Raw genomic sequence first — 26,741 nt, 5'->3', positions numbered from 1 at the left:
GGTGACGTTGGGAGTGTCGGTGACGTTGGGAGTGTCGGTGACGTTGGGATTGTCGGTGAAGTTGGGAATGTCGGTGAAGTTGGGAGTGTCGGTGAAGTTGGGAGTGTCGGTGAGGTTGGGAGTGTCGGTGACGTTGGGAGTGTCGGTGCTGTTGGGAGTGTCGGTGAAGTTGGGAGTGTCGGTCAAGTTGGGAGTGTCGGTGAAGTTGGGAATGTCGATGACGTTGGGAGTGTCGGTGAAGTTGGGAGTGTCGGTGACATTGGGAGTGTCGGTGAAATTGGGAATGTCGGTGACGTTGGCAGTGTCGGTGACGTTGGGAGTGTTGGTGACGTTGGGAGGGTCGGTGAAGTTGGGAGTGTCGGTGAAGTTGGGAGTGTCGGTGACGTTGGGAGTGTCGGTGAAGTTGGGAATGTCGGTGAAGTGGGGAGTGTCGGTGAAGTTGGGAGTGTCGGTGACGTTGGGAGTGTCGGTGACATTGGGAGTGTCGGTGACGTTGGGAGTGTCGGTGAAGTTGGGAATTTCGGTGAAGTTGGGAGTGTCGGTGAAGTTGGGAGTGTCGGTGAAGTTGGGAGTGTCGGTGAAGTTGGGAATGTCGGTGACGGGAGTGTCGGTGAAGTTGGGAGTGTCGGTGAAGTTGGGAGTGTCGGTGACGTTGGGAGTGTCGGTGACGTTGGGAGTGTCGGTGAAGTTGGGAGTTTCGGTGACGTTGGGAGTGTCGGTGAAGTCGGGAGTGTCGGTGACGTTGGGAGTGTCGGTGAAGTTGGGAGTGTCGGTGACGTTGGGAGTCTCGGTGAAGTTGGGAGTGTCGGTGAAGTTGGGAGTGTCGGTGAAGTGGGGAGTGTCGGTGACGTTGGGAATGTTGGTGACATTGGGAGTGTCGGTGACGTTGGGAGTGTCGGTGAAGTTGGGAGTGTCGGTGAAGTTGGGAATGTCGGTGAAGTTGGGAGTGTCGGTGACGTTGGGAGTGTCGGTGACGTTGGGAGTGTCGGTGAAGTTGGGAGTGTCGGTGACGTTGGGAGTGTCGGTGACGTTGGGAGTGTCGGTGACGTTGGGATTGTCGGTGAAGTTGGTAATGTCGGTGAAGTTGGGAGTGTCGGTGAAGTTGGGAGTTTCTGTGACGTTGGGAGTGTCGGTGACATTGGGAGTGTCGGTGACGTTGGGAGTGTCGGTGACGTTGGGAATGTCGGTGACGGGAGTGTCGGTGAAGTTGGGAGTGTCGGTGAAGTTGGGAGTGTCGGTGAAGTGGGGAGTGTCGGTGACGTTGGGAATGTCGGTGACATTGGGAGTGTCGGTGACGTTGGGAGTGTCGGTGAAGTTGGGAGTGTCGGTGAAGTTGGGAATGTCGGTGAAGTTGGGAGTGTCGGTGAGGGTGGGAGTGTCGGTGACGTTGGGAGTGTCGGTGAAGTTGGGAGTGTCGGTGACGTTGGGAGTGTCGGTGACGTTGGGAGTGTCGGTGACGTTGGGATTGTCGGTGAAGTTGGGAATGTCGGTGAAGTTGGGAGTGTCGGTGAAGTTGGGAGTGTCGGTGAGGTTGGGAGTGTCGGTGACGTTGGGAGTGTCGGTGCTGTTGGGAGTGTCGGTGAAGTTGGGAGTGTCGGTCAAGTTGGGAGTGTCGGTGAAGTTGGGAATGTCGATGACGTTGGGAGTGTCGGTGAAGTTGGGAGTGTCGGTGACATTGGGAGTGTCGGTGAAATTGGGAATGTCGGGGACGTTGGGAGTGTCGTTGACGTTGGGAGTGTCGGTGACGTTGGGAGTGTCGGTGAAGTTGGGAATGTCGGTGATGTTGGGAGTGTCGGTGACGTTGGGAGTGTCGGTGAAGTTGGGAGTGTCGGTGACGTTGGGAGTGTCGGTGACGTTGGGAGTGTCGGTGAAGTTGGGAGTGTCGGTGAAGTTGGGAGTGTCGGTGAAGTTGGGAATGTCGATGACGTTGGGAGTGTCGGTGAAGTTGGGAGTGTCGGTGACGTTGGGAGTGTCGGTGAAATTGGGAATGTCGGGGACGTTGGGAGTTTCGTTGACGTTGGGAGTGTCGGTGACGTTGGGAGTGTCGGTGAAGTTGGGAGTGTCGGTGAAGTTGGGAGTGTCGGTGAAGTTGGGAATGTCGATGACATTGGGAGTGTCGGTGAAGTTGGGAGTGTCGGTGACGTTGGGAGTGTCGGTGACGTTGGGAGTGTCGGTGAAGTTGGGAATGTCGGTGATGTTGGGAGTGTCGGTGAAGTTCGGAGTGTCGGTGAAGTTGGGAGTGTCGGTGAAGTTGGGAGTGTTGGTGACGTTGGGAGTGTCGGTGACGTTGGGAATGTCGGTGACGTTGGGAGTGTCGGTGACGTTGGGAGTGTCGGTGACGTTGGGAGTGTCGGTGAAGTTGGGAGTGTCGGTGAAGTTGGTAATGTCGGTGAAGTTGGGAATGTCGGTGACGTTGGCAGTGTCGGTGACGTTGGGAGTGTTGGTGACGTTGGGAGGGTCGGTGAAGTTGGGAGTGTCGGTGAAGTTGGGAGTGTCGGTGACGTTGGGAGTGTCGGTGAAGTTGGGAATGTCGGTGAAGTGGGGAGTGTCGGTGAAGTTGGGAGTGTCGGTGACGTTGGGAGTGTCGGTGACATTGGGAGTGTCGGTGACGTTGGGAGTGTCGGTGAAGTTGGGAGTGTCGGTGAAGTTGGGAGTGTCGGTGAAGTTGGGAGTGTCGGTGAAGTTGGGAATGTCGGTGACGTTGGGAGTGTCGGTGAAGTTGGGAGTGTCGGTGACGGGAGTGTCGGTGACGTTGGGAGTGTCGGTGAAGTTGGGAGTGTCGGTGAAGTTGGGAGTGTCGGTGACGGGAGTGTCGGTGAAGTTGGGAGTGTCGGTGAAGTTGGGAGTGTCGGTGACGTTGGGAGTGTCGGTGACGTTGGGAGTGTCGGTGAAGTTGGGAGTTTCGGTGACGTTGGGAGTGTCGGTGAAGTCGGGAGTGTCGGTGACGTTGGGAGTGTCGGTGAAGTTGGGAGTGTCGGTGATGTTGGGAGTCTCGGTGAAGTTGGGAGTGTCGGTGAAGTTGGGAGTGTCGGTGAAGTGGGGAGTGTCGGTGACGTTTGGAATGTCGGTGACATTGGGAGTGTCGGTGAAGTTGGGAGTGTCGGTGAAGTTGGGAGTGTCGGTGAAATTGGGAATGTCGGGGACGTTGGGAGTTTCGTTGACGTTGGGAGTGTCGGTGACGTTGGGAGTGTCGGTGAAGTTGCGAGTGTCGGTGAAGTTGGGAGTGTCGTTGACGTTGGGAGTGTCGGTAAAGTTGGGAGAGTCGGTGAAGTTGGGAGTGTCGGTGAAGTGGGGAGTGTCGGTGACGTTGGGAATGTCGGTGACATTGGGAGTGTCGGTGACGTTGGGAGTGTCGGTGAAGTTGGGAGTGTCGGTGAAGTTGGGAATGTCGGTGAAGTTGGGAGTGTCGGTGATGTTGGGAGTGTCGGTGAAGTTGGGAGTGTCGGTGACGTTGGGAGTGTCGGTGACGTTGGGAGTGTCGGTGAAGTTGGGAGTGTCGGTGACGTTGGGAGTGTCGGTGAAGTTGGAATTTCGGTGACGTTGGGAGTGTCGGTGAAGTTGGGAGTGTCGGTGACGTTGGGAGTGTCGGTGACGTTGGGAGTGTCGGTGAAGTTGGGAGTGTCGGTGAAGTTGGGAGTGTCAGTGACGTTGGGAGTGTCGGTGAAGTTGGGAGTGTCGGTGAAGTTGGGAATGTCGGTGAAGTTGGGAGTGTCGGTGACGTTGGGAGTGTCGGTGACGTTGGGAGTGTCGGTGACGTTGGGAGTGTCGGTGACGTTGGGAGTGTCGGTGACGTTGGGAGTGTCGGTGACGTTGGGAGTGTCGGTGAATTTGGGAGTGTCGGTGACGTTGGGAGTGTCGGTGAAGTTGGGAGTGTCGGTGACGTTGGGAGTGTCGGTGACGTTGGGAGTGTCGGTGAAGTTGGGAGTGTCGGTGAAGTTGGGAGTGTCGGTGATGTTGGGAGTGTCGGTGAAGTTGGGAGTGTCGTTGACGTTGGGAGTGTCTGTGACGTTGGGAGTATCGGTGACGTTGGGAGTGTCGGTGACGTTGGGATTGTCGGTGAAGTTGGGAGTGTCGGTGAAGTTGGGAATGTCGGTGACGGTGGGAGTGTCGGTGAAGTTGGGAGTGTCGGTGACGTTGGGAGTGTCGATGAAGTTGGGAGTGTCGGTGAAGTTGGGAGTATCGGTGACGTTGGGAGTGTCGGTGAAGTTGGGAGTGTCGGTGAAGTTTTGAGTGTCGGTGAAGTTGGGAGTGTCGGTGAAGTTGGGAGTGTCGGTGAAGTTGGGAGTGTCGGTGAAGTTGGGAGTGTCGGTGACGGGAGTGTCGGTGAAGTTGGGAGTGTCGGTGAAGTTGGGAGTGTCGGTGACGTTGGGAGTGTCGGTGAAGTTGGGAGTGTCGGTGAAGTTGGGAATGTCGGGGACGTTGGGAGTGTTGTTGACGTTGGGAGTGTCGGTGACGTTGGGAGTGTCGGTGAAGTTGGGAATGTCGGTGATGTTGGGAGTGTCGGTGACGTTGGGAGTGTCAGTGAAGTTGGGAGTGTCGGTGACGTTGGGAGTGTCGGTGAAGTTGGGAATGTCGGTGAAGTTGGGAGTGTCGGTGAAGTTGGGAGTGTCGGTGACGTTGGGAGTGTCGGTGAAGTTGGGAGTGTCGGTGAAGTTGGGAGTGTCGGTGAAGTGGGGAGTGTCGGTGACGTTGGGAATGTCGGTGACATTGGGAGTGTCGGTGACGTTGGGAGTGTCGGTGAAGTTGGGAGAGTCGGTGAAGTTGGGAATGTCGGTGAAGTTGGGAGTGTCGGTGACGTTGGGAGTGTCGGTGACGTTGGGAGTGTCGGTGAAGCTGGGAGTGTCGGTGACGTTGGGAGTGTCGGTGACGTTGGGAGTGTCGGTGACGTTGGGATTGTCGGTGAAGTTGGGAATGTTGGTGAAGTTGGGAGTGTCGGTGAAGTTGGGAGTGTCGGTGACGTTGGGAGTGTCGGTGACGTTGGGAGTGTCGGTGACGTTGGGATAGTCGGTGAAGTTGGGAATGTCGGTGACGTTGGGAGTGTCGGTGACGTTGGGAGTGTCGGTGACGTTGGGAGTGTCGGTGAAGTTGGGAGTGTCGGTGAAGTTGGGAATGTCGATGACGTTGGGAGTGTCGGTGAAGTTGGGAGTGTCGGTGACGTTGGGAGTGTCGGTGAAATTGGGAATGTCGGTGACGTTGGGAGTGTCGGTGAAGTTGGGAGTGTCGGTGAAGTTGGGACTGTCGGTGACGTTGGGAGTGTCGGTGAAGTTGGGAATGTCGGTGAAGATGGGAGTGTCGGTGACGTTGGGAGTGTCGGTGAAGTTGGGAGTGTCGGTGAAGTTGGGAGTGTCGGTGACGGGAGTGTCGGTGAAGTTGGGAGTGTCGGTGACGTTGGGAGTGTCGGTGACGTTGGGAGTGTCGGTGAAGTTGGGAATGTCGGTGAAGTTGCGATTGTCGGTGATGTTGGGAGTGTCGGTGACGTTGGGAGTGTCGGTGAAGTTGGGAGTGTCGGTGAAGTTGGAAGTGTCGGTGAAGTTGGGAATGTCGATGACGTTGGGAGTGTCGGTGAAGTTGGGAGTGTCGGTGAAGTTGGAAGTGTCGGTGAAGTTGGGAATGTCGATGACATTGGGAGTGTCGGTGAAGTTGGGAGTGTCGGTGACGTTGGGAGTGTCGGTGACGTTGGGAGTGTCGGTGAAGTTGGGAATGTCGGTGATGTTGGGAGTGTCGGTGAAGTTCGGAGTGTCGGTGAAGTTGGGAGTGTCGGTGAAGTTGGGAGTGTTGGTGACGTTGGGAGTGTCGGTGACGTTGGGAATGTCGGTGACGTTGGGAGTGTCGGTGACGTTGGGAGTGTCGGTGACGTTGGGAGTGTCGGTGAAGTTGGGAGTGTCGGTGAAGTTGGTAATGTCGGTGAAGTTGGGAATGTCGGTGACGTTGGCAGTGTCGGTGACGTTGGGAGTGTTGGTGACGTTGGGAGGGTCGGTGAAGTTGGGAGTGTCGGTGAAGTTGGGAGTGTCGGTGACGTTGGGAGTGTCGGTGAAGTTGGGAATGTCGGTGAAGTGGGGAGTGTCGGTGAAGTTGGGAGTGTCGGTGACGTTGGGAGTGTCGGTGACATTGGGAGTGTCGGTGACGTTGGGAGTGTCGGTGAAGTTGGGAATGTCGGTGAAGTTGGGAGTGTCGGTGAAGTTGGGAGTGTCGGTGAAGTTGGGAGTGTCGGTGAAGTTGGGAATGTCGGTGACGTTGGGAGTGTCGGTGAAGTTGGGAGTGTCGGTGACGGGAGTGTCGCTGACGTTGGGAGTGTCGGTGAAGTTGGGAGTGTCGGTGAAGTTGGGAGTGTCGGTGACGGGAGTGTCGGTGAAGTTGGGAGTGTCGGTGAAGTTGGGAGTGTCGGTGACGTTGGGAGTGTCGTTGACGTTGGGAGTGTCGGTGAAGTTGGGAGTTTCGGTGACGTTGGGAGTGTCGGTGAAGTCGGGAGTGTCGGTGACGTTGGGAGTGTCGGTGAAGTTGGGAGTGTCGGTGAAGTGGGGAGTGTCGGTGACGTTGGGAATGTCGGTGACATTGGGAGTGTCGGTGACGTTGGGAGTGTCGGTGAAGTTGGGAGAGTCGGTGAAGTTGGGAATGTCGGTGAAGTTGGGAGTGTCGGTGACGTTGGGAGTGTCGGTGACGTTGGGAGTGTCGGTGAAGCTGGGAGTGTCGGTGACGTTGGGAGTGTCGGTGACGTTGGGAGTGTCGGTGACGTTGGGATTGTCGGTGAAGTTGGGAATGTTGGTGAAGTTGGGAGTGTCGGTGAAGTTGGGAGTGTCGGTGACGTTGGGAGTGTCGGTGACGTTGGGAGTGTCGGTGACGTTGGGATAGTCGGTGAAGTTGGGAATGTCGGTGACGTTGGGAGTGTCGGTGACGTTGGGAGTGTCGGTGACGTTGGGAGTGTCGGTGAAGTTGGGAGTGTCGGTGAAGTTGGGAATGTCGATGACGTTGGGAGTGTCGGTGAAGTTGGGAGTGTCGGTGACGTTGGGAGTGTCGGTGAAATTGGGAATGTCGGTGACGTTGGGAGTGTCGGTGAAGTTGGGAGTGTCGGTGAAGTTGGGACTGTCGGTGACGTTGGGAGTGTCGGTGAAGTTGGGAATGTCGGTGAAGATGGGAGTGTCGGTGACGTTGGGAGTGTCGGTGAAGTTGGGAGTGTCGGTGAAGTTGGGAGTGTCGGTGACGGGAGTGTCGGTGAAGTTGGGAGTGTCGGTGACGTTGGGAGTGTCGGTGACGTTGGGAGTGTCGGTGAAGTTGGGAATGTCGGTGAAGTTGCGATTGTCGGTGATGTTGGGAGTGTCGGTGACGTTGGGAGTGTCGGTGAAGTTGGGAGTGTCGGTGAAGTTGGAAGTGTCGGTGAAGTTGGGAATGTCGATGACGTTGGGAGTGTCGGTGAAGTTGGGAGTGTCGGTGAAGTTGGGAGTGTCGGTGAAGTTGGGAATGTCGATCACATTGGGAGTGTCGGTGAAGTTGGGAGTGTCGGTGACGTTGGGAGTGTCGGTGACGTTGGGAGTGTCGGTGAAGTTGGGAATGTCGGTGATGTTGGGAGTGTCGGTGAAGTTCGGAGTGTCGGTGAAGTTGGGAGTGTTGGTGAAGTTGGGAGTGTTGGTGACGTTGGGAGTGTCGGTGACGTTGGGAATGTCGGTGACGTTGGGAGTGTCGGTGACGTTGGGAGTGTCGGTGACGTTGGGAGTGTCGGTGAAGTTGGGAGTGTCGGTGAAGTTGGTAATGTCGGTGAAGTTGGGAATGTCGGTGACGTTGGCAGTGTCGGTGACGTTGGGAGTGTTGGTGACGTTGGGAGGGTCGGTGAAGTTGGGAGTGTCGGTGAAGTTGGGAGTGTCGGTGACGTTGGGAGTGTCGGTGAAGTTGGGAATGTCGGTGAAGTGGGGAGTGTCGGTGAAGTTGGGAGTGTCGGTGACGTTGGGAGTGTCGGTGACATTGGGAGTGTCGGTGACGTTGGGAGTGTCGGTGAAGTTGGGAATGTCGGTGAAGTTGGGAGTGTCGGTGAAGTTGGGAGTGTCGGTGAAGTTGGGAGTGTCGGTGAAGTTGGGAATGTCGGTGACGTTGGGAGTGTCGGTGAAGTTGGGAGTGTCGGTGACGGGAGTGTCGGTGACGTTGGGAGTGTCGGTGAAGTTGGGAGTGTCGGTGAAGTTGGGAGTGTCGGTGACGGGAGTGTCGGTGAAGTTGGGAGTGTCGGTGAAGTTGGGAGTGTCGGTGACGTTGGGAGTGTCGTTGACGTTGGGAGTGTCGGTGAAGTTGGGAGTTTCGGTGACGTTGGGAGTGTCGGTGAAGTCGGGAGTGTCGGTGACGTTGGGAGTGTCGGTGAAGTTGGGAGTGTCGGTGACGTTGGGAGTCTCGGTGAAGTTGGGAGTGTCGGTGAAGTTGGGAGTGTCGGTGAAGTGGGGAGTGTCGGTGACGTTTGGAATGTCGGTGACATTGGGAGTGTCGGTGAAGTTGGGAGTGTCGGTGAAGTTGGGAGTGTCGGTGAAGTTGGGAATGTCGGTGAAGTTGGGAGTGTCGGTGACGTTGGGAGTGTCGGTGACGTTGGGTGTGTCGGTGAAGTTGGGAGTGTCGGTGACGTTGGGAGTGTCGGTGACGTTGGGATTGTCGGTGAAGTTGGTAATGTCGGTGAAGTTGGGAGTGTCGGTGAAGTTGGGAGTGTCTGTGACGTTGGGAGTGTCGGTGACGTTGGGAGTGTCGGTGACGTTGGGAGTGTCGGTGACGTTGGGAATGTCGGTGACGGGAGTGTCGGTGAAGTTGGGAGTGTCGGTGAAGTTGGGAGTGTCGGTGAAGTGGGGAGTGTCGGTGACGTTGGGAATGTCGGTGACATTGGGAGTGTCGGTGACGTTGGGAGTGTCGGTGAAGTTGGGAGTGTCGGTGAAGTTGGGAATGTCGGTGAAGTTGGGAGTGTCGGTGAGGGTGGGAGTGTCGGTGATGTTGGGAGTGTCGGTGACGTTGGGAGTGTCGGTGACGTTGGGAGTGTCGGTGACGTTGGGATTGTCGGTGAAGTTGGGAATGTCGGTGAAGTTGGGAGTGTCGGTGAAGTTGGGAGTGTCGGTGAGGTTGGGAGTGTCGGTGACGTTGGGAGTGTCGGTGCCGTTGGGAGTGTCGGTGAAGTTGGGAGTGTCGGTCAAGTTGGGAGTGTCGGTGAAGTTGGGAATGTCGATGACGTTGGGAGTGTCGGTGAAGTTGGGAGTGTCGGTGACATTGGGAGTTTCGGTGAAATTGGGAATGTCGGGGACGTTGGGAGTGTCGTTGACGTTGGGAGTGTCGGTGACGTTGGGAGTGTCGGTGAAGTTGGGAATGTCGGTGATGTTGGGAGTGTCGGTGACGTTGGGAGTGTCGGTGAAGTTGGGAGTGTCGGTGACGTTGGGAGTGTCGGTGACGTTGGGAGTGTCGGTGAAGTTGGGAGTGTCGGTGAAGTTGGGAGTGTCGGTGAAGTTGGGAATGTCGATGACGTTGGGAGTGTCGGTGAAGTTGGGAGTGTCGGTGACGTTGGGAGTGTCGGTGAAATTGGGAATGTCGGGGACGTTGGGAGTTTCGTTGACGTTGGGAGTGTCGGTGACGTTGGGAGTGTCGGTGAAGTTGGGAATGTCGGTGATGTTGGGAGTGTCGGTGACGTTGGGAGTGTCGGTGAAGTTGGGAGTGTCGGTGACGTAGGGAGTGTCGGTGAAGTTGGGAATGTCGGTGAAGTTGCGAGTGTCGGTGAAGTTGGGAGTGTCGGTGACGTTGGGAGTGTCGGTAAAGTTGGGAGAGTCGGTGAAGTTGGGAGTGTCGGTGAAGTGGGGAGTGTCGGTGACGTTGGGAATGTCGGTGACATTGGGAGTGTCGGTGACGTTGGGAGTGTCGGTGAAGTTGGGAGTGTCGGTGAAGTTGGGAATGTCGGTGAAGTTGGGAGTGTCGGTGATGTTGGGAGTGTCGGTGAAGTTGGGAGTGTCGGTGACGTTGGGAGTGTCGGTGACGTTGGGAGTGTCGGTGACGTTGGGATTGTCGGTGAAGTTGGGAATGTCAGTGAAGTTGGGAGTGTCGGTGAAGTTGGGAGTGTCGGTGACGTTGGGAGTGTCGGTGACGTTGGGAGTGTCGGTGACGTTGGGAGTGTCGGTGAAGTTGGGAGTGTCGGTGAAGTTGGTAATGTCGGTGACGTTGGCAGTGTCGGTGACGTTGGGAGTGTTGGTGACGTTGGGAGGGTCGGTGAAGTTGGGAGTGTCGGTGAAGTTGGGAGTGTCGGTGACGTTGGGAGTGTCGGTGAAGTTGGGAATGTCGGTGAAGTGGGGAGTGTCGGTGAAGTTGGGAGTGTCGGTGACGTTGGGAGTGTCGGTGACATTGGGAGTGTCGGTGACGTTGGGAGTGTCGGTGAAGTTGGGAATTTCGGTGAAGTTGGGAGTGTCGGTGAAGTTGGGAGTGTCGGTGAAGTTGGGAGTGTCGGTGAAGTTGGGAATGTCGGTGACGGGAGTGTCGGTGAAGTTGGGAGTGTCGGTGAAGTTGGGAGTGTCGGTGACGTTGGGAGTGTCGGTGACGTTGGGAGTGTCGGTGAAGTTGGGAGTTTCGGTGACGTTGGGAGTGTCGGTGAAGTCGGGAGTGTCGGTGACGTTGGGAGTGTCGGTGAAGTTGGGAGTGTCGGTGACGTTGGGAGTCTCGGTGAAGTTGGGAGTGTCGGTGAAGTTGGGAGTGTCGGTGAAGTGGGGAGTGTCGGTGACGTTGGGAATGTCGGTGACATTGGGAGTGTCGGTGACGTTGGGAGTGTCGGTGAAGTTGGGAGTGTCGGTGAAGTTGGGAATGTCGGTGAAGTTGGGAGTGTCGGTGACGTTGGGAGTGTCGGTGACGTTGGGAGTGTCGGTGAAGTTGGGAGTGTCGGTGACGTTGGGAGTGTCGGTGACGTTGGGAGTGTCGGTGACGTTGGGATTGTCGGTGAAGTTGGTAATGTCGGTGAAGTTGGGATGTCGGTGAAGTTGGGAGTGTCTGTGACGTTGGGAGTGTCGGTGACGTTGGGAGTGTCGGTGACGTTGGGAGTGTCGGTGACGTTGGGAATGTCGGTGACGGGAGTGTCGGTGAAGTTGGGAGTGTCGGTGAAGTTGGGAGTGTCGGTGAAGTGGGGAGTGTCGGTGACGTTGGGAATGTCGGTGACATTGGGAGTGTCGGTGACGTTGGGAGTGTCGGTGAAGTTGGGAGTGTCGGTGAAGTTGGGAATGTCGGTGAAGTTGGGAGTGTCGGTGAGGGTGGGAGTGTCGGTGACGTTGGGAGTGTCGGTGAAGTTGGGAGTGTCGGTGACGTTGGGAGTGTCGGTGACGTTGGGAGTGTCGGTGACGTTGGGATTGTCGGTGAAGTTGGGAATGTCGGTGAAGTTGGGAGTGTCGGTGAAGTTGGGAGTGTCGGTGAGGTTGGGAGTGTCGGTGACGTTGGGAGTGTCGGTGCTGTTGGGAGTGTCGGTGAAGTTGGGAGTGTCGGTCAAGTTGGGAGTGTCGGTGAAGTTGGGAATGTCGATGACGTTGGGAGTGTCGGTGAAGTTGGGAGTGTCGGTGACATTGGGAGTGTCGGTGAAATTGGGAATGTCGGTGACGTTGGCAGTGTCGGTGACGTTGGGAGTGTTGGTGACGTTGGGAGGGTCGGTGAAGTTGGGAGTGTCGGTGAAGTTGGGAGTGTCGGTGACGTTGGGAGTGTCGGTGAAGTTGGGAATGTCGGTGAAGTGGGGAGTGTCGGTGAAGTTGGGAGTGTCGGTGACGTTGGGAGTGTCGGTGACATTGGGAGTGTCGGTGACGTTGGGAGTGTCGGTGAAGTTGGGAATTTCGGTGAAGTTGGCAGTGTCGGTGAAGTTGGGAGTGTCGGTGAAGTTGGGAGTGTCGGTGAAGTTGGGAATGTCGGTGACGGGAGTGTCGGTGGAGTTGGGAGTGTCGGTGAAGTTGGGAGTGTCGGTGACGTTGGGAGTGTCGGTGACGTTGGGAGTGTCGGTGAAGTTGGGAGTTTCGGTGACGTTGGGAGTGTCGGTGAAGTCGGGAGTGTCGGTGACGTTGGGAGTGTCGGTGAAGTTGGGAGTGTCGGTGACGTTGGGAGTCTCGGTGAAGTTGGGAGTGTCGGTGAAGTTGGGAGTGTCGGTGAAGTGGGGAGTGTCGGTGACGTTGGGAATGTTGGTGACATTGGGAGTGTCGGTGACGTTGGGAGTGTCGGTGAAGTTGGGAGTGTCGGTGAAGTTGGGAATGTCGGTGAAGTTGGGAGTGTCGGTGACGTTGGGAGTGTCGGTGACGTTGGGAGTGTCGGTGAAGTTGGGAGTGTCGGTGACGTTGGGAGTGTCGGTGACGTTGGGAGTGTCGGTGACGTTGGGATTGTCGGTGAAGTTGGTAATGTCGGTGAAGTTGGGAGTGTCGGTGAAGTTGGGAGTGTCTGTGACGTTGGGAGTGTCGGTGACGTTGGGAGTGTCGGTGACGTTGGGAGTGTCGGTGATGTTGGGAATGTCGGTGACGGGAGTGTCGGTGAAGTTGGGAGTGTCGGTGAAGTTGGGAGTGTCGGTGAAGTGGGGAGTGTCGGTGACGTTGGGAATGTCGGTGACATTGGGAGTGTCGGTGACGTTGGGAGTGTCGGTGAAGTTGGGAGTGTCGGTGAAGTTGGGAATGTCGGTGAAGTTGGGAGTGTCGGTGAGGGTGGGAGTGTCGGTGACGTTGGGAGTGTCGGTGAAGTTGGGAGTGTCGGTGACGTTGGGAGTGTCGGTGACGTTGGGAGTGTCGGTGACGTTGGGATTGTCGGTGAAGTTGGGAATGTCGGTGAAGTTGGGAGTGTCGGTGAAGTTGGGAGTGTCGGTGAGGTTGGGAGTGTCGGTGACGTTGGGAGTGTCGGTGCTGTTGGGAGTGTCGGTGAAGTTGGGAGTGTCGGTCAAGTTGGGAGTGTCGGTGAAGTTGGGAATGTCGATGACGTTGGGAGTGTCGGTGAAGTTGGGAGTGTCGGTGACATTGGGAGTGTCGGTGAAATTGGGAATGTCGGGGACGTTGGGAGTGTCGTTGACGTTGGGAGTGTCGGTGACGTTGGGAGTGTCGGTGAAGTTGGGAATGTCGGTGATGTTGGGAGTGTCGGTGACGTTGGGAGTGTCGGTGAAGTTGGGAGTGTCGGTGACGTTGGGAGTGTCGGTGACGTTGGGAGTGTCGGTGAAGTTGGGAGTGTCGGTGAAGTTGGGAGTGTCGGTGAAGTTGGGAATGTCGATGACGTTGGGAGTGTCGGTGAAGTTGGGAGTGTCGGTGACGTTGGGAGTGTCGGTGAAATTGGGAATGTCGGGGACGTTGGGAGTTTCGTTGACGTTGGGAGTGTCGGTGACGTTGGGAGTGTCGGTGAAGTTGGGAGTGTCGGTGAAGTTGGGAGTGTCGGTGAAGTTGGGAATGTCGATGACATTGGGAGTGTCGGTGAAGTTGGGAGTGTCGGTGACGTTGGGAGTGTCGGTGACGTTGGGAGTGTCGGTGAAGTTGGGAATGTCGGTGATGTTGGGAGTGTCGGTGAAGTTCGGAGTGTCGGTGAAGTTGGGAGTGTCGGTGAAGTTGGGAGTGTTGGTGATGTTGGGAGTGTCGGTGACGTTGGGAATGTCGGTGACGTTGGGAGTGTCGGTGACGTTGGGAGTGTCGGTGACGTTGGGAGTGTCGGTGAAGTTGGGAGTGTCGGTGAAGTTGGTAATGTCGGTGAAGTTGGGAATGTCGGTGACGTTGGCAGTGTCGGTGACGTTGGGAGTGTTGGTGACGTTGGGAGGGTCGGTGAAGTTGGGAGTGTCGGTGAAGTTGGGAGTGTCGGTGACGTTGGGAGTGTCGGTGAAGTTGGGAATGTCGGTGAAGTGGGGAGTGTCGGTGAAGTTGGGAGTGTCGGTGACGTTGGGAGTGTCGGTGACATTGGGAGTGTCGGTGACGTTGGGAGTGTTGGTGAAGTTGGGAGTGTCGGTGAAGTTGGGAGTGTCGGTGAAGTTGGGAGTGTCGGTGAAGTTGGGAATGTCGGTGACGTTGGGAGTGTCGGTGAAGTTGGGAGTGTCGGTGACGGGAGTGTCGGTGACGTTGGGAGTGTCGGTGAAGTTGGGAGTGTCGGTGAAGTTGGGAGTGTCGGTGACGGGAGTGTCGGTGAAGTTGGGAGTGTCGGTGAAGTTGGGAGTGTCGGTGAAGTTGGGAGTGTCGGTGACGGGAGTGTCGGTGAAGTTGGGAGTGTCGGTGAAGTTGGGAGTGTCGGTGACGTTGGGAGTGTCGGTGACGTTGGGAGTGTCGGTGAAGTTGGGAGTTTCGGTGACGTTGGGAGTGTCGGTGAAGTCGGGAGTGTCGGTGACGTTGGGAGTGTCGGTGAAGTTGGGAGTGTCGGTGACGTTGGGAGTCTCGGTGAAGTTGGGAGTGTCGGTGAAGTTGGGAGTGTCGGTGAAGTGGGGAGTGTCGGTGACGTTTGGAATGTCGGTGACATTGGGAGTGTCGGTGAAGTTGGGAGTGTCGGTGAAGTTGGGAGTGTCGGTGAAGTTGGGAATGTCGGTGAAGTTGGGAGTGTCGGTGACGTTGGGAGTGTCGGTGACGTTGGGTGTGTCGGTGAAGTTGGGAGTGTCGGTGACGTTGGGAGTGTCGGTGACGTTGGGATTGTCGGTGAAGTTGGTAATGTCGGTGAAGTTGGGAGTGTCGGTGAAGTTGGGAGTGTCTGTGACGTTGGGAGTGTCGGTGACGTTGGGAGTGTCGGTGACGTTGGGAGTGTCGGTGACGTTGGGAATGTCGGTGACGGGAGTGTCGGTGAAGTTGGGAGTGTCGGTGAAGTTGGGAGTGTCGGTGAAGTGGGGAGTGTCGGTGACGTTGGGAATGTCGGTGACATTGGGAGTGTCGGTGACGTTGGGAGTGTCGGTGAAGTTGGGAGTGTCGGTGAAGTTGGGAATGTCGGTGAAGTTGGGAGTGTCGGTGAGGGTGGGAGTGTCGGTGATGTTGGGAGTGTCGGTGACGTTGGGAGTGTCGGTGACGTTGGGAGTGTCGGTGACGTTGGGATTGTCGGTGAAGTTGGGAATGTCGGTGAAGTTGGGAATGTCGGTGAAGTTGGGAGTGTCGGTGAGGTTGGGAGTGTCGGTGACGTTGGGAGTGTCGGTGCCGTTGGGAGTGTCGGTGAAGTTGGGAGTGTCGGTCAAGTTGGGAGTGTCGGTGAAGTTGGGAATGTCGATGACGTTGGGAGTGTCGGTGAAGTTGGGAGTGTCGGTGACATTGGGAGTTTCGGTGAAATTGGGAATGTCGGGGACGTTGGGAGTGTCGTTGACGTTGGGAGTGTCGGTGACGTTGGGAGTGTCGGTGAAGTTGGGAATGTCGGTGATGTTGGGAGTGTCGGTGACGTTGGGAGTGTCGGTGAAGTTGGGAGTGTCGGTGACATTGGGAGTGTCGGTGACGTTGGGAGTGTCGGTGAAGTTGGGAGTGTCGGTGAAGTTGGGAGTGTCGGTGAAGTTGGGAATGTCGATGACATTGGGAGTGTCGGTGAAGTTGGGAGTGTCGGTGACGTTGGGAGTGTCGGTGAAATTGGGAATGTCGGGGACGTTGGGAGTTTCGTTGACGTTGGGAGTGTCGGTGACGTTGGGAGTGTCGGTGAAGTTGGGAATGTCGGTGATGTTGGGAGTGTCGGTGACGTTGGGAGTGTCGGTGAAGTTGGGAGTGTCGGTGACGTAGGGAGTGTCAGTGAAGTTGGGAATGTCGGTGAAGTTGCGAGTGTCGGTGAAGTTGGGAGTGTCGGTGACGTTGGGAGTGTCGGTAAAGTTGGGAGAGTCGGTGAAGTTGGGAGTGTCGGTGAAGTGGGGAGTGTCGGTGACGTTGGGAATGTCGGTGACATTGGGAGTGTCGGTGACGTTGGGAGTGTCGGTGAAGTTGGGAGTGTCGGTGAAGTTGGGAATGTCGGTGAAGTTGGGAGTGTCGGTGATGTTGGGAGTGTCGGTGAAGTTGGGAGTGTCGGTGACGTTGGGAGTGTCGGTGACGTTGGGAGTGTCGGTGACGTTGGGATTGTCGGTGAAGTTGGGAATGTCAGTGAAGTTGGGAGTGTCGGTGAAGTTGGGAGTGTCGGTGACGTTGGGAGTGTCGGTGACGTTGGGAGTGTCGGTGACGTTGGGAGTGTCGGTGAAGTTGGGAGTGTCGGTGAAGTTGGTAATGTCGGTGAAGTTGGGAATGTCGGTGACGTTGGCAGTGTCGGTGACGTTGGGAGTGTTGGTGACGTTGGGAGGGTCGGTGAAGTTGGGAGTGTCGGTGAAGTTGGGAGTGTCGGTGAAGTTGGGAGTGTCGGTGAAGTTGGGAATGTCGGTGAAGTGGGGAGTGTCGGTGAAGTTGGGAGTGTCGGTGACGTTGGGAGTGTCGGTGACATTGGGAGTGTCGGTGACGTTGGGAGTGTCGGTGAAGTTGGGAATTTCGGTGAAGTTGGGAGTGTCGGTGAAGTTGGGAGTGTCGGTGAAGTTGGGAGTGTCGGTGAAGTTGGGAATGTCGGTGACGGGAGTGTCGGTGAAGTTGGGAGTGTCGGTGAAGTTGGGAGTGTCGGTGACGTTGGGAGTGTCGGTGACATTGGGAGTGTCGGTGAAGTTGGGAGTTTCGGTGACGTTGGGAGTGTCGGTGAAGTCGGGAGTGTCGGTGACGTTGGGAGTGTCGGTGAAGTTGGGAGTGTCGGTGACGTTGGGAGTCTCGGTGAAGTTGGGAGTGTCGGTGAAGTTGGGAGTGTCGGTGAAGTGGGGAGTGTCGGTGACGTTGGGAATGTCAGTGACATTGGGAGTGTCGGTGACGTTGGGAGTGTCGGTGAAGTTGGGAGTGTCGGTGAAGTTGGGAATGTCGGTGAAGTTGGGAGTGTCGGTGACGTTGGGAGTGTCGGTGACGTTGGGAGTGTCGGTGAAGTTGGGAGTGTCGGTGACGTTGGGAGTGTCGGTGACGTTGGGAGTGTCGGTGACGTTGGGATTGTCGGTGAAGTTGGTAATGTCGGTGAAGTTGGGAGTGTCGGTGAAGTTGGGAGTGTCTGTGACGTTGGGAGTGTCGGTGACGTTGGGAGTGTCGGTGATGTTGGGAGTGTCGGTGACGTTGGGAATGTCGGTGACGGGAGTGTCGGTGAAGTTGGGAGTGTCGGTGAAGTTGGGAGTGTCGGTGAAGTGGGGAGTGTCGGTGACGTTGGGAATGTCGGTGACATTGGGAGTGTCGGTGACGTTGGGAGTGTCGGTGAAGTTGGGAGTGTCGGTGAAGTTGGGAATGTCGGTGAAGTTGGGAGTGTCGGTGAGGGTGGGAGTGTCGGTGACGTTGGGAGTGTCGGTGAAGTTGGGAGTGTCGGTGACGTTGGGAGTGTCGGTGACGTTGGGAGTGTCGGTGACGTTGGGATTGTCGGTGAAGTTGGGAATGTCCGTGAAGTTGGGAGTGTCGGTGAAGTTGGGAGTGTCGGTGAGGTTGGGAGTGTCGGTGACGTTGGGAGTGTCGGTGCTGTTGGGAGTGTCGGTGAAGTTGGGAGTGTCGGTCAAGTTGGGAGTGTCGGTGAAGTTGGGAATGTCGATGACGTTGGGAGTGTCGGTGAAGTTGGGAGTGTCGGTGACATTGGGAGTGTCGGTGAAATTGGGAATGTCGGTGACGTTGGCAGTGTCGGTGACGTTGGGAGTGTTGGTGACGTTGGGAGGGTCGGTGAAGTTGGGAGTGTCGGTGAAGTTGGGAGTGTCGGTGACGTTGGGAGTGTCGGTGAAGTTGGGAATGTCGGTGAAGTGGGGAGTGTCGGTGAAGTTGGGAGTGTCGGTGACGTTGGGAGTGTCGGTGACATTGGGAGTGTCGGTGACGTTAGGAGTGTCGGTGAAGTTGGGAATTTCGGTGAAGTTGGGAGTGTCGGTGAAGTTGGGAGTGTCGGTGAAGTTGGGAGTGTCGCTGAAGTTGGGAATGTCGGTGACGGGAGTGTCGGTGAAGTTGGGAGTGTCGGTGAAGTTGGGAGTGTCGGTGACGTTGGGAGTGTCGGTGACGTTGGGAGTGTCGGTGAAGTTGGGAGTTTCGGTGACGTTGGGAGTGTCGGTGAAGTCGGGAGTGTCGGTGACGTTGGGAGTGTCGGTGAAGTTGGGAGTGTCGGTGACGTTGGGAGTCTCGGTGAAGTTGGGAGTGTCGGTGAAGTTGGGAGTGTCGGTGAAGTGGGGAGTGTCGGTGACGTTGGGAATGTTGGTGACATTGGGAGTGTCGGTGACGTTGGGAGTGTCGGTGAAGTTGGGAGTGTCGGTGAAGTTGGGAATGTCGGTGAAGTTGGGAGTGTCGGTGACGTTGGGAGTGTCGGTGACGTTGGGAGTGTCGGTGAAGTTGGGAGTGTCGGTGACGTTGGGAGTGTCGGTGACGTTGGGAGTGTCGGTGACGTTGGGATTGTCGGTGAAGTTGGTAATGTCGGTGAAGTTGGGAGTGTCGGTGAAGTTGGGAGTGTCTGTGACGTTGGGAGTGTCGGTGACGTTGGGAGTGTCGGTGACGTTGGGAGTGTCGGTGACGTTGGGAATGTCGGTGACGGGAGTGTCGGTGAAGTTGGGAGTGTCGGTGAAGTTGGGAGTGTCGGTGAAGTGGGGAGTGTCGGTGACGTTGGGAATGTCGGTGACATTGGGAGTGTCGGTGACGTTGGGAGTGTCGGTGAAGTTGGGAGTGTCGGTGAAGTTGGGAATGTCGGTGAAGTTGGGAGTGTCGGTGAGGGTGGGAGTGTCGGTGACGTTGGGAGTGTCGGTGAAGTTGGGAGTGTCGGTGACGTTGGGAGTGTCGGTGATGTTGGGAGTGTCGGTGACGTTGGGATTGTCGGTGAAGTTGGGAATGTCGGTGAAGTTGGGAGTGTCGGTGAAGTTGGGAGTGTCGGTGAGGTTGGGAGTGTCGGTGACGTTGGGAGTGTCGGTGCTGTTGGGAGTGTCGGTGAAGTTGGGAGTGTCGGTCAAGTTGGGAGTGTCGGTGAAGTTGGGAATGTCGATGACGTTGGGAGTGTCGGTGAAGTTGGGAGTGTCGGTGACATTGGGAGTGTCGGTGAAATTGGGAATGTCGGGGACGTTGGGAGTGTCGTTGACGTTGGGAGTGTCGGTGACGTTGGGAGTGTCGGTGAAGTTGGGAATGTCGGTGATGTTGGGAGTGTCGGTGACGTTGGGAGTGTCGGTGAAGTTGGGAGTGTCGGTGACGTTGGGAGTGTCGGTGACGTTGGGAGTGTCGGTGAAGTTGGGAGTGTCGGTGAAGTTGGGAGTGTCGGTGAAGTTGGGAATGTCGATGACGTTGGGAGTGTCGGTGAAGTTGGGAGTGTCGGTGACGTTGGGAGTGTCGGTGAAATTGGGAATGTCGGGGACGTTGGGAGTTTCGTTGACGTTGGGAGTGTCGGTGACGTTGGGAGTGTCGGTGAAGTTGGGAATGTCGGTGATGTTGGGAGTGTCGGTGACGTTGGGAGTGTCGGTGAAGTTGGGAGTGTCGGTGACGTAGGGAGTGTCGGTGAAGTTGGGAATGTCGGTGAAGTTGCGAGTGTCGGTGAAGTTGGGAGTGTCGGTGACGTTGGGAGTGTCGGTAAAGTTGGGAGTGTCGGTGAAGTTGGGAGTGTCGGTGAAGTGGGGAGTGTCGGTGACGTTGGGAATGTCGGTGACATTGGGAGTGTCGGTGACGTTGGGAGTGTCGGTGAAGTTGGGAGTGTCGATGACGTTGGGAGTGTCGGTGACGTTGGGAGTGTCGGTGACGTTGGGATTGTCGGTGAAGTTGGGAATGTCAGTGAAGTTGGGAGTGTCGGTGAAGTTGGGAATGTCGGTGACGTTGGGAGTGTCGGTGACGTTGGGAGTGTCGGTGACGTTGTAAGTGTCGGTGAAGTTGGGAGTGTCGGTGAAGTTGGTAATGTCGGTGAAGTTGGGAATGTCGGTGACGTTGGCAGTGTCGGTGACGTTGGGAGTGTTGGTGACGTTGGGAGGGTCGGTGAAGTTGGGAATGTCGGTGAAGTTGGGAGTGTCGGTGACGTTGGGAGTGTCGGTGAAGTTGGGAATGTCGGTGAAGTGGGGAGTGTCGGTGAAGTTGGGAGTGTCGGTGACGTTGGGAGTGTCGGTGACATTGGGAGTGTCGGTGACGTTGGGAGTGTCGGTGAAGTTGGGAATTTCGGTGAAGTTGGGAGTGTCGGTGAAGTTGGGAGTGTCGGTGAAGTTGGGAGTGTCGGTGAAGTTGGGAATGTCGGTGACGGGAGTGTCGGTGAAGTTGGGAGTGTCGGTGAAGTTGGGAGTGTCGGTGACGTTGGGAGTGTCGGTGACGTTGGGAGTGTCGGTGAAGTTGGGAGTTTCGGTGACGTTGGGAGTGTCGGTGAAGTCGGGAGTGTCGGTGACGTTGGGAGTGTCTTTGAAGTTGGGAGTGTCGGTGACGTTGGGAGTCTCGGTGAAGTTGGGAGTGTCGGTGAAGTTGGGAGTGTCGGTGAAGTTGGGAGTGTCGGTGAAGTTGGGAATGTCGGTGAAGTTGGGAGTGTCGGTGACGTTGGGAGTGTCGGTGACGTTGGGAGTGTCGGTGAAGTTGGGAGTGTCGGTGAAGTTGGGAATGTCGGTGAAGTTGGGAGTGTCGGTGACGTTGGGAGTGTCGGTGACGTTGGGAGTGTCGGTGAAGTTGGGAGTGTCGGTGACGTTGGGAGTGTCGGTGACGTTGGGAGTGTCGGTGACGTTGGGATTGTCGGTGAAGTTGGTAATGTCGGTGAAGTTGGGAGTGTCGGTGAAGTTGGGAGTGTCTGTGACGTTGGGAGTGTCGGTGACGTTGGGAGTGTCGGTGACGTTGGGAGTGTTGGTGACGTTGGGAATGTCGGTGACGGGAGTGTCGGTGAAGTTGGGAGTGTCGGTGAAGTTGGGAGTGTCGGTGAAGTGGGGAGTGTCGGTGACGTTGGGAATGTCGGTGACATTGGGAGTGTCGGTGACGTTGGGAGTGTCGGTGAAGTTGGGAGTGTCGGTGAAGTTGGGAATGTCGGTGAAGTTGGGAGTGTCGGTGAGGGTGGGAGTGTCGGTGACGTTGGGAGTGTCGGTGAAGTTGGGAGTGTCGGTGACGTTGGGAGTGTCGGTGACGTTGGGAGTGTCGGTGACGTTGGGATTGTCGGTGAAGTTGGGAATGTCCGTGAAGTTGGGAGTGTCGGTGAAGTTGGGAGTGTCGGTGAGGTTGGGAGTGTCGGTGACGTTGGGAGTGTCGGTGCTGTTGGGAGTGTCGGTGAAGTTGGGAGTGTCGGTCAAGTTGGGAGTGTCGGTGAAGTTGGGAATGTCGATGACGTTGGGAGTGTCGGTGAAGTTGGGAGTGTCGGTGACATTGGGAGTGTCGGTGAAATTGGGAATGTCGGTGACGTTGGCAGTGTCGGTGACGTTGGGAGTGTTGGTGACGTTGGGAGGGTCGGTGAAGTTGGGAGTGTCGGTGAAGTTGGGAGTGTCGGTGACGTTGGGAGTGTCGGTGAAGTTGGGAATGTCGGTGAAGTGGGGAGTGTCGGTGAAGTTGGGAGTGTCGGTGACGTTGGGAGTGTCGGTGACATTGGGAGTGTCGGTGACGTTAGGAGTGTCGGTGAAGTTGGGAATTTCGGTGAAGTTGGGAGTGTCGGTGAAGTTGGGAGTGTCGGTGAAGTTGGGAGTGTCGCTGAAGTTGGGAATGTCGGTGACGGGAGTGTCGGTGAAGTTGGGAGTGTCGGTGAAGTTGGGAGTGTCGGTGACGTTGGGAGTGTCGGTGACGTTGGGAGTGTCGGTGAAGTTGGGAGTTTCGGTGACGTTGGGAGTGTCGGTGAAGTCGGGAGTGTCGGTGACGTTGGGAGTGTCGGTGAAGTTGGGAGTGTCGGTGACGTTGGGAGTCTCGGTGAAGTTGGGAGTGTCGGTGAAGTTGGGAGTGTCGGTGAAGTGGGGAGTGTCGGTGACGTTGGGAATGTTGGTGACATTGGGAGTGTCGGTGACGTTGGGAGTGTCGGTGAAGTTGGGAGTGTCGGTGAAGTTGGGAATGTCGGTGAAGTTGGGAGTGTCGGTGACGTTGGGAGTGTCGGTGACGTTGGGAGTGTCGGTGAAGTTGGGAGTGTCGGTGACGTTGGGAGTGTCGGTGACGTTGGGAGTGTCGGTGACGTTGGGATTGTCGGTGAAGTTGGTAATGTCGGTGAAGTTGGGAGTGTCGGTGAAGTTGGGAGTGTCTGTGACGTTGGGAGTGTCGGTGACGTTGGGAGTGTCGGTGACGTTGGGAGTGTCGGTGACGTTGGGAATGTCGGTGACGGGAGTGTCGGTGAAGTTGGGAGTGTCGGTGAAGTTGGGAGTGTCGGTGAAGTGGGGAGTGTCGGTGACGTTGGGAATGTCGGTGACATTGGGAGTGTCGGTGACGTTGGGAGTGTCGGTGAAGTTGGGAGTGTCGGTGAAGTTGGGAATGTCGGTGAAGTTGGGAGTGTCGGTGAGGGTGGGAGTGTCGGTGACGTTGGGAGTGTCGGTGAAGTTGGGAGTGTCGGTGACGTTGGGAGTGTCGGTGATGTTGGGAGTGTCGGTGACGTTGGGATTGTCGGTGAAGTTGGGAATGTCGGTGAAGTTGGGAGTGTCGGTGAAGTTGGGAGTGTCGGTGAGGTTGGGAGTGTCGGTGACGTTGGGAGTGTCGGTGCTGTTGGGAGTGTCGGTGAAGTTGGGAGTGTCGGTCAAGTTGGGAGTGTCGGTGAAGTTGGGAATGTCGATGACGTTGGGAGTGTCGGTGAAGTTGGGAGTGTCGGTGACATTGGGAGTGTCGGTGAAATTGGGAATGTCGGGGACGTTGGGAGTGTCGTTGACGTTGGGAGTGTCGGTGACGTTGGGAGTGTCGGTGAAGTTGGGAATGTCGGTGACGTTGGGAGTGTCGGTGACGTTGGGAGTGTCGGTGAAGTTGGGAGTGTCGGTGACGTTGGGAGTGTCGGTGACGTTGGGAGTGTCGGTGAAGTTGGGAGTGTCGGTGAAGTTGGGAGTGTCGGTGAAGTTGGGAATGTCGATGACGTTGGGAGTGTCGGTGAAGTTGGGAGTGTCGGTGACGTTGGGAGTGTCGGTGAAATTGGGAATGTCGGGGACGTTGGGAGTTTCGTTGACGTTGGGAGTGTCGGTGACGTTGGGAGTGTCGGTGAAGTTGGGAATGTCGGTGATGTTGGGAGTGTCGGTGACGTTGGGAGTGTCGGTGAAGTTGGGAGTGTCGGTGACGTAGGGAGTGTCGGTGAAGTTGGGAATGTCGGTGAAGTTGCGAGTGTCGGTGAAGTTGGGAGTGTCGGTGACGTTGGGAGTGTCGGTAAAGTTGGGAGTGTCGGTGAAGTTGGGAGTGTCGGTGAAGTGGGGAGTGTCGGTGACGTTGGGAATGTCGGTGACATTGGGAGTGTCGGTGACGTTGGGAGTGTCGGTGAAGTTGGGAGTGTCGATGACGTTGGGAGTGTCGGTGACGTTGGGAGTGTCGGTGACGTTGGGATTGTCGGTGAAGTTGGGAATGTCAGTGAAGTTGGGAGTGTCGGTGAAGTTGGGAATGTCGGTGACGTTGGGAGTGTCGGTGACGTTGGGAGTGTCGGTGACGTTGTAAGTGTCGGTGAAGTTGGGAGTGTCGGTGAAGTTGGTAATGTCGGTGAAGTTGGGAATGTCGGTGACGTTGGCAGTGTCGGTGACGTTGGGAGTGTTGGTGACGTTGGGAGGGTCGGTGAAGTTGGGAATGTCGGTGAAGTTGGGAGTGTCGGTGACGTTGGGAGTGTCGGTGAAGTTGGGAATGTCGGTGAAGTGGGGAGTGTCGGTGAAGTTGGGAGTGTCGGTGACGTTGGGAGTGTCGGTGACATTGGGAGTGTCGGTGACGTTGGGAGTGTCGGTGAAGTTGGGAATTTCGGTGAAGTTGGGAGTGTCGGTGAAGTTGGGAGTGTCGGTGAAGTTGGGAGTGTCGGTGAAGTTGGGAATGTCGGTGACGGGAGTGTCGGTGAAGTTGGGAGTGTCGGTGAAGTTGGGAGTGTCGGTGACGTTGGGAGTGTCGGTGACGTTGGGAGTGTCGGTGAAGTTGGGAGTTTCGGTGACGTTGGGAGTGTCGGTGAAGTCGGGAGTGTCGGTGACGTTGGGAGTGTCTTTGAAGTTGGGAGTGTCGGTGACGTTGGGAGTCTCGGTGAAGTTGGGAGTGTCGGTGAAGTTGGGAGTGTCGGTGAAGTGGGGAGTGTCGGTGACGTTGGGAATGTCAGTGACGTTGGGAGTGTCGGTGACGTTGGGAGTGTCGGTGACGTTGGGAGTGTCGGTGACGTTGGGATTGTCGGTGAAGTTGGTAATGTCGGTGAAGTTGGGAGTGTCGGTGAAGTTGGGAGTGTCGGTGACGTTGGGAGTGTCGGTGACGTTGGGATTGTCGGTGAAGTTGGTAATGTCGGTGAAGTTGGGAGTGTCGGTGAAGTTGGGAGTGTCTGTGACGTTGGGAGTGTCGGTGACGTTGGGAGTGTCGGTGACGTTGGGAGTGTCGGTGACGTTGGGAATGTCGGTGACGGGAGTGTCGGTGAAGTTGGGAGTGTCGGTGAAGTTGGGAGTGTCGGTGAGGGTGGGAGTGTCGGTGACGTTGGGAGTGTCGGTGAAGTTGGGAGTGTCGGTGACGTTGGGAGTGTCGGTGAAGTTGGGAGTGTCGGTGACGTTGGGAGTGTCGGTGACGTTGGGAGTGTCGGTGACGTTGGGATTGTCGGTGAAGTTGGGAATGTCGGTGAAGTTGGGAGTGTCGGTGAAGTTGGGAGTGTCGGTGAGGTTGGGAGTGTCGGTGACGTTGGGAGTGTCGGTGCCGTTGGGAGTGTCGGTGAAGTTGGGAGTGTCGGTCAAGTTGGGAGTGTCGGTGAAGTTGGGAATGTCGATGACGTTGGGAGTGTCGCTGAAGTTGGGAGTGTCGGTGACGTTGGGAGTGTCGGTGAAATTGGGAATGTCGGGGACGTTGGGAGTGTCGTTGACGTTGGGAGTGTCGGTGACGTTGGGAGTGTCGGTGAAGTTGGGAATGTCGGTGATGTTGGGAGTGTCGGTGACGTTGGGAGTGTCGGTGAAGTTGGGAGTGTCGGTGACGTTGGGAGTGTCGGTGACGTTGGGAGTGTCGGTGAAGTTGGGAGTGTCGGTGAAGTTGGGAGTGTCGGTGAAGTTGGGAATGTCGATGACGTTGGGAGTGTCGGTGAAGTTGGGAGTGTCGGTGACGTTGGGAGTGTCGGTGAAATTGGGAATGTCGGGGACGTTGGGAGTTTCGTTGACGTTGGGAGTGTCGGTGACGTTGGGAGTGTCGGTGAATTTGGGAATGTCGGTGATGTTGGGAGTGTCGGTGACGTTGGGAGTGTCAGTGAAGTTGGGAGTGTCGGTGACGTAGGGAGTGTCGGTGAAGTTGGGAATGTCGGTGAAGTTGCGAGTGTCGGTGAAGTTGGGAGTGTCGGTGACGTTGGGAGTGTCGGTAAAGTTGGGAGTGTCGGTGAAGTTGGGAGTGTCGGTGAAGTGGGGAGTGTCGGTGACGTTGGGAATGTCGGTGACATTGGGAGTGTCGGTGACGTTGGGAGTGTCGGTGAAGTTGTGAGTGTCGGTGAAGTTGGGAATGTCGGTGAAGTTGGGAGTGTCGGTGACGTTGGGAGTGTCGGTGAAGTTGGGAGTGTCGGTGACGTTGGGAGAGTCGGTGACGTTGGGAGTGTCGGTGAAGTTGGGATTGTCGGTGAAGTTGGGAATGTCAGTGAAGTTGGGAGTGTCGGTGAAGTTGGGAGTGTCGGTGACGTTGGGAGTGTCGGTGACGTTGGGAGTGTCGGTGAAGTTGGGAGTGTCGGTGAAGTTGGGAGTGTCGGTGAAGTTGGGAATGTCGATGACGTTGGGAGTGTCGGTGAAGTTGGGAGTGTCGGTGACGTTGGGAGTGTCGGTGAAATTGGGAATGTCGGTGACGTTGGGAGTGTCAGTGAAGTTGGGAGTGTCGGTGAAGTTGGGACTGTCGGTGACGTTCGGAGTGTCGGTGAAGTTGGGAATGTCGGTGAAGATGGGAGTGTCGGTGATGTTGGGAGTGTCGGTGAAGTTGGGAGTGTCGGTGAAGTTGGGAGTGTCGGTGACGGGAGTGTCGGTGAAGTTGGGAGTGTCGGTGACGTTGGGAGTGTCGGTGAAGTTGGGAGTGTCGGTGACGTTGGGAGTGTCGGTGACGGGAGTGTCGGTGACGTCGGGAATGTCGGTGACGTTGGGAATGTCGGTGATGTTGGGAGTGTCGGTGACGTTGGGAGTGTCGGTGAAGTTGTGAATGTCGGTGACGTTGGGAGTGTCGGTGAAGTTGGGAGTGTCGGTGACGTTGGGAGTGTCGGTGACGTTGGGAGTGTCGGTGAAGTTGGGAGTGTCGGTGAAGTTGGGAGTGTCGGTGCCGTTGGGAGTGTCGGTGACATTGGGAGTGTCGGTGACGTTGGGAGTGTCGGTGAAGTTGGGAGTGTCGGTGACGTTGGGAGTGTCGGTGACGTTGGGAGTGTCGGTGAAGTTGGGAGTGTCGGTGAAGTTGGGAGTGTCGGTGAAGTTGGGAATGTCGATGACGTTGGGAGTGTCGGTGAAGTTGGGAGTGTCGGTGACGTTGGGAGTGTCGGTGAAATTGGGAATGTCGGGGACGTTGGGAGTGTCGTTGACGTTGGGAGTGTCGGTGACGTTGGGAGTGTCGGTGAAGTTGGGAATGTCGGTGATGTTGGGAGTGTCGGTGACGTTGGGAGTGTCGGTGAAGTTGGGAGTGTCGGTGACGTTCGGAGTGTCGGTGAAGTTGGGAATGTCGGTGAAGTTGGGAGTGTCGGTGAAGTTGGGAGTGTCGGTGACGTTGGGAGTGTCGGTAAAGTTGGGAGTGTCGGTGAAGTTGGGAGTGTCGGTGAAGTGGGGAGTGTCG

Source organism: Somniosus microcephalus, chromosome 4, assembly GCF_052327205.1.
Source record: "Somniosus microcephalus isolate GS21.2 chromosome 4, FLI_Smic_1.0, whole genome shotgun sequence".
NCBI lineage: Eukaryota > Metazoa > Chordata > Chondrichthyes > Squaliformes > Somniosidae > Somniosus > Somniosus microcephalus.
Note: the sequence above shows the minus strand (reverse complement) of the source record.